At 48.4% G+C, this 6,699-nt stretch overlaps 1 non-coding gene across 1 annotated transcript; it reads right to left on the reverse strand.

The window, feature by feature from the left end:
* Positions 1-6,627: 6,627 nt before the first annotated feature.
* Positions 6,628-6,699, reverse strand: TRNAC-GCA. The gene has a single exon. It is a non-coding gene; the product is annotated as a tRNA-Cys (tRNA).

Below are 6,699 nucleotides of genomic sequence, written 5' to 3' on the forward strand. Positions count from 1 at the left end.
CTACCTTACAAAAACTTCCAACATTTCTGCCTGGAAAAATCAGAGTAGATGGAGCTGTGGTAGCCCATTAGGAATATTCCTAAGTATCCAGCCCATGGAGGACTGCACTTCCCCGCTCCCTTGGAAAGGAAGTGTGATCGCTGACTATCTTTGGCCGGCGAAATATGCATCTAAGTGTCTCTGTCACTTCTGTTCGACGCTTCAAGGGTCAGCGTGTTAAGCCACACATTCCCCTCCTGGCTACTGTACTGATGATGCAAAATGCCTGTGCAAATAAAGCCTCCCTCAGACTGGGTCTCTGAGACAGGAAAGGGCAGAGACCCCTGCTGACCCACACTGACCAAGTAGCATGAGCTAAAAGTTAGCTTTAATTGTTTGAGGCTCAGAGTGTTGGGGGTGGGGGGCTGGGGGTTGAGTATTCCTGAAGGGATACCTAGCGTGTGTTACATTGGAATTCTATTTAACCGTTAACGGACAGAGCGAGGTCATTAACATCATGGCGTTGTTTGAAAGTGGACACTTCACATTAAAATCTAGATTTCTGGCGCCTGTTGGCAAAGACCCTGACACGTTTATACATGGTTGATCCCTTGAGCACATCAGCAAGCAGGTATATATTCTCCAGCTCATGACAGCCCTCGTGACTCACTATGACCATACCTGAGCAGTCTTCCTCCCTGAGGGGGGGTGTAGATATTTGACTTTCATCCGCTATCCTAAACGGTCTAAGCATTATCCACGTACTGTGCTGACTGTGGTCCACTGGAATTGCATCTCATTTCCAGTTAGAAACTTCAGTGATACCTGCAGCAACACGAAAAAGTACAAATATCCTCAATACAGCACAACAGTTAAGAAAATAGATTTTGGAATTCAGCTTCCTAGGTTTAAATACCGGCTCTACCATTTTCTATCAGTGTCATCAGGGCAAATCACTTAGCCTCTTCAAATTCCAGTTTCCTTATGAACAGAGCGAGGATAATGACGATCCCAGCTTCAGAGTGTCTGATGAGCTAACACAGTCAAGGGCTTAGACAGTGCCTGACCCCGAATATGCATCCAGTTTGTGTTGGATGATATTCTTTTTACTAGAAACAGAGGGATTTCTTCATGTATCCAGCCATCAGGGAATTCAATCAACCTGAAAGATACAGTGGAATTGTTCTGCAGATCTGATTCCAACCAGGACCTGTTTCTGGTAAAAATCAGGGCCCCAGAGCAGAAGCATATGTCCTTGAGTTTTGTTGTCTCAGGCTAGATGCTGTGCTCAGACTCCTGGTAGGCTGTTCCTAGGAGCACGGGGAACACAGGCATGGAAGGGAGCCAACTGGAAACACACTTGCAAAAACTGTTTGTAGCCCCTGCCAAGTGAACATCAGGACTCAGTTCACTGATCCCAAGGCAATCAGAGAGGGCCACACAGCGTACTTTCTCCCATTCTGACAACTGTGGATGGCCACAGCCACACTGTCCAGGAAAGGCAATTGATGTGAACATTACCCTGCTGAAGGAAAGAGACTGACTTCAACTGAGAAGCTTGTGAGTCACTTCTGAAGAAGTGCATACAATATGCCTTCACCCTGCCGGTAACACATATTTCCATAACACACAGCGATGCACTCGATCGACGTGCATCCTCCAGTAAAGCCCAGCCCTGATGTCTTATAGGAGCCTCTCTGGCCATTGTCATAAGCGAGTCTAATTTTGTGTGAGGCCATGAAAACTCAGTGTTTTTCTTACGCTTGTGCTTATTGCGGGAGGTCTGAGAAGGCACTTCTGAAGGTTTATTCCTACCAGTCGTCGTCATTTTTATCGAGTCTTTATTTATTTTTTTATTTATTTATTTGTTAGTTCTACCAGTTTCTTGCTACCAACCCATCTCCCTCCACCCTCGTGCACACACGATCAGTCATGTAATCCCATGGACTTCGGCCCGCCAGACTCCTCTGTCCATGGGTTTTTCCAGGCAAGAATACTGGAGTGGGTTGCCATTTCCTTCTCCATGTATCGAGTCTTTAAAGGTTCCATCACTGAGGTGTGGCTTCGACACGTGTACGAGGCTGAGTAGCAACATGCCCTTTCTCCCTACGTGCAGTAGAAGTCATCCCCACTTCCCAACATGTCTGTCTTCCGGCCTCTGGAGCATGGATTGCTTGAGCTCACCACAGCGTCAGGATATTCTAGAAACCCTTCTGACTGCAGTCTCTTCAGGAGGTTGCAAGTGCTTCACACCTCAGGAATTTACAAAGCACTTTCTACAACCTCAGCTGGAAGAGAAGTCAACACTCGTGACAGTCACAGGCTTCCATGGCCTGGACTTGATTATGGGCTGTGCTTTCATAATCATCGTGTTTCCTATACCAAGTAAGATGTCACTGAGAACTTTTTTCTCTATCATCATTGTATCTTTGATGTTCATTAGACATATTATGGGTTTTCCTATATAGCTTCCCTTACGGATGAGGGGCATAGGTTAGCAGTACTTACTAAAACTGACTTCCAGGTAGCTGTGGTAGAACAGGAAAAAGAATGACCAACTGCTGTATTCTGAACATTATGTATGAAAATATTATTCGTTTTACTGTTTGCAGTCATCCAAGTCTAATGTTCTGAAATACGCATTCAGAAAAATCAAAAAACCGCCTAGGTACTAGGCAGTCTCCCATCCAAGTACTAACCAGGCCCGACCCTGCTCAGTTTCCCAGAGCAGAGGAGATAGGGCACGTTCAGGGTGGTACGGCCTTAGACCGAGGCGGCTGCCAGGCGCCCCAAGAGCCCCGCGTTGCGCCTCCCTTTCGTTCTGACCTGCCGGGCGCGCGCTGCACTTGAGCCGCACGACTGGACTCCGGCCGGCCAGGGCGGGCAGCTCGGGGGCCAGCAGAGGGCGCCCCGGCCCCGCCCACCGCCAGCCCCGGCCAGCACCCTTCAGCCCCGCCCGGGCCTGGCGTGCCTGCGGGACCTGGGGTGGGGGGAGGGTGCATGGGTTGAGCGGCGAGGACAGCTCGGTGCCCTGCCTCCCTGGGCCTCTTCAGGCTCAAGCCGCGCCGCACCGCCCCCGCATACCCCGCCCCCCACCATCCCGTTCGCTGCTCAGGGTCACGTGGCTCCGGACGTGTGTGGCTTCGGCCCGGGCCGTGGTCCCCGGAGCCCCCTGCGGGCTTCGGAGCAGCCCAGCCGGGGCCCCAGGCGCGCATCCTGCCCGGTGCCCAAACCCACCGGAGCGCGTCAGCCCCGCCCTTTCGCCCTACCGAGGCCCGCCTTGCCCCCACGCCGCGGGCCCAGCACAGGACCTTCCTGAGAGAGCAGACGCGCGACAGGCAGGCACCCGGACAGACACTCGCACGCACCCACGCCAAGTGAGACAGAGGCAGAAAGAGACGAGGGTTCAGAGAGAGACTCGAAGACAGCGTGTGGGCAAGGGGGGCCTCGGGAAGGATGCCGGGCAGGTGCAGAGGCCACCCGGCCCTGAGCAGCGAACGGGATGGGGGCGGGGGGAGGCCGCCCAGCAGGGGCGGGCCTGGAGAGGCCCAGGGCGGGAGTGCACCCGAGACCTCCGCGCCCCGCCCCCCTCCCCCCAACACCCCCGCAGGCACGCCGGGGCGCGCCGACAATAGCTTCTCCAGAGTTTGGTCACCTGAGTTTCTAACCTTGTGCGCAACTGAGTGATGACAGTGCGTTGAACAGCTAGGTTATTTCCAAATAAATTAAGCTTAGTGTTTCACAGGACACCAGGACATGAATGGACAGACCAGCACGGATGCATGGACACCAACCTTGGGAACTAGAGAACCGGTGGGAAATTGCTGTCTGACTCAGGGAACTCAAACTGCGGCTCTCTGATCGCCTAGAGAGGTGGGAATGGGCCAGACGTGGGAGGGAGATTCAAGAGCGGGGGCCACACGTACCCCTATGGTACATTCAGATTGACATATGACCAATCAAACCAATATTGTAGAGCAAGAATCATTCCCCTGTAAATAAATAACTGTTAGAAAGAGAGAAAGAAACCCAAACAGATGGAATGAAATGAACAGAAACACATACTTTGCAATTCACACCGCAATTCAATTACAAACAAAAACAAAGAAAAAACACTATAACCATTTTCGAAAAACAACAGACCTCTCCATGACCTTTGGTCGGGTGATGAGTTCTAACACACAACAAAAAAGCCAACTTTTCCAAATCGTGAATATAAGTTATTTCACACATCGACTTTTCCATTGAAGTGTCTAACAAAGAAGCTTAAAATCATTGACTCACTACATAAGCATGGAATTATTTTAAACGTAAATTATGTTCTAGAGGATTCAGGAAGCACTTGGCACATGTGTAAGTGTATCAGACCTAAAACTGTAACTTAGTGGAAGAGTCAGGATCGTCTAAAAATGAATCCCTAAATAAAAGGAATCCGTGCAAGTCCCTGAGCACTTTGCATTTCATGAGAATGACAATTGCTCTTTATCTGGTCATCCAGGAAGGCTGTGGGTTTAGGAGCGAGGATGGGCTTGTTTTAAAGGGTGTTGAGAGCCTTGCAGGATCTTGGGCAATCAAATAGCTACCTGAGCACTGACATTTATTTCTTAATTTTTAAATTTACAATTCATCCAAATCTTGCAGTCCAAAACAAACAAACAGACAAAAAATGTGAAAACATCACAGGAAAATAATATCTGAAAATATCTGACCGCCTTGTGATTCGTAGGGGATAAGCCTAAACTGCCCTTGAAATTGAGGGACTAGTGAATATTGGCCCTCAGATCTCATCATAATCAACGATGAGCAACTTTTGAAGAATTGCCAGAAGTATTTTCAAGTTCGCTGACTTCTCCTGAAGTCAAGATTGCTAGCCGTGATGATTTAAAAATCGCTAATTGATAAACACCAATACAATTAGTTAACATCCACATAGCCAATGTCTACGGAGCCAGGCATAACAGAGTCTAAATTAATCAGATGGGATTCCTATTTTGCAGTGCAGTTGACGAGACAAGTTACACAAGATAGGAGATAATATAAATGAAAAGTGAAGCTATATGAGCAGTGCTTTGGGGAATAAACACTGATATGTAAATCGTCACTTCTGTGAAGGATTATCTCATAGACCCAGCCTATGATTTCCTAATCTGTTCATAGACGTCAGTGTTTAAGTAAGGGACTTTACTCCAGATGGAGCAAAGTGTGAATTTTCCAGATCCGTCAAATTGAATCCTTCAAGAAACAAATCAGTTTTTGAGTCAACTTCTCTTAGAGATCTCTGAAAATTGAATTCTACATTACAAACACTTCCAACATTTCTGCCTGGAAAAATCAGAGTAGATGGAGCTGTGGTAGCCATTAGGAATATTCATAAGTATTCAGCCCATGGAGGACTGCACTTCCCCACTCCCTTGGAAAGGAAGTGTGATCACTGACTATCTTTGGCCGGCGAAATATGCATCTAAGTGTCTCTGTCACTTCTGTTAGACGCTTCACGGGTCAGCGTGTAAGCCACACATTCCCCTCCTGGCTACTGTACTTATTATGCAAAATGTCTGTGCAAATAAAGCCTCCCTCAGACTGGGTCTCTGAGACAGGAAAGGGCAGAGACCCCTGCTGACCCACACTGACCAAGTAGCAGGAGCTAAAAGTTATCTTTAATTGCTTTAAGCTCAGAGTGTTGGGGGTGGGGGTGGGGGGTGGGGGGGTGGATTCATTCCTGAAGGGATACCTAGCCGGTAGTACATTGGAATTCTACCTAAGCATTAACGGACAGAGCAAGGTCATTAACATCATGGCGTTGTTTGAAAGTGGACACTTCACATTAAAATCTAGATTTCTGGCGCCTGATGGCAAAAACCCTGACATGTTTGTACATGGTTGATCCCTTGAGCACATCAGCAAGCAGGTAGATATTCTCCAGCTCATGACAGCCCTCGTGACTCCCTGTGACCATACCTGAGCAGTCTTCCTCCCTGAGGGGGGGTGTAGATATTTGACTTTCATCCTCCATCCTAAACGGTCTAAGCATCATACACGTACTGTGCTGACTGTGGTCCACTAGATTGCATCTCATTTCCAGTTACAAACTTCAGTGACACTTGTAGAAAAACAAAAAAGTACAAATATCCTCAATACAGCACAAGGAAATCTCTTAAGAAAAGAGATTTTGGAATTCAGTTTCCTAGGTTCAAATACCGGCTCTACCATTTTCTATCTGTATCTGGCTGGCCTTGCCAGAAGAGCACTCAGCTTTCAGCAAGGTACCACCTGCCCCAAAAATCCACTTGTCCAGCAGACTAACAAAAACATGTTAGGAAGCACACATTCTTCCTTTTATTTATTTATTTTTTTGTTTGTTTTTACCTTTTGGATCCTAGTTCCCCAACCAAGGACGAAACCTGCGCCCCGCCCTCTGCATTGGAAGCATGGAGTCTTACCCCCTGAACTGCCGGCGAAGTCCCAGGAAGCACACACATTCTAGAGGGACTAATTCAGCATTGAAAACAACCTTTATCCCGTGCACCTGCTCAGTCGTGTCCAACTCTTTGTGACCCCCATGGACTGTAGCCCACAAAGTTCCTCTGTCCATGGCATTTCACAGGCAAAAATACTGGAGTGGATTGCCAAGTCCTACTCCAGGGGATCTTCCCAAGCCAGGGATCGAACCTGGGTCTCCCGCACTGCAGGCAGACGCTTTCCCCCCTGAGCCACCAGGGA

Source organism: Cervus canadensis, chromosome 14 (genome assembly GCF_019320065.1).
Source record: "Cervus canadensis isolate Bull #8, Minnesota chromosome 14, ASM1932006v1, whole genome shotgun sequence".
Classification (NCBI taxonomy): domain Eukaryota; kingdom Metazoa; phylum Chordata; class Mammalia; order Artiodactyla; family Cervidae; genus Cervus; species Cervus canadensis.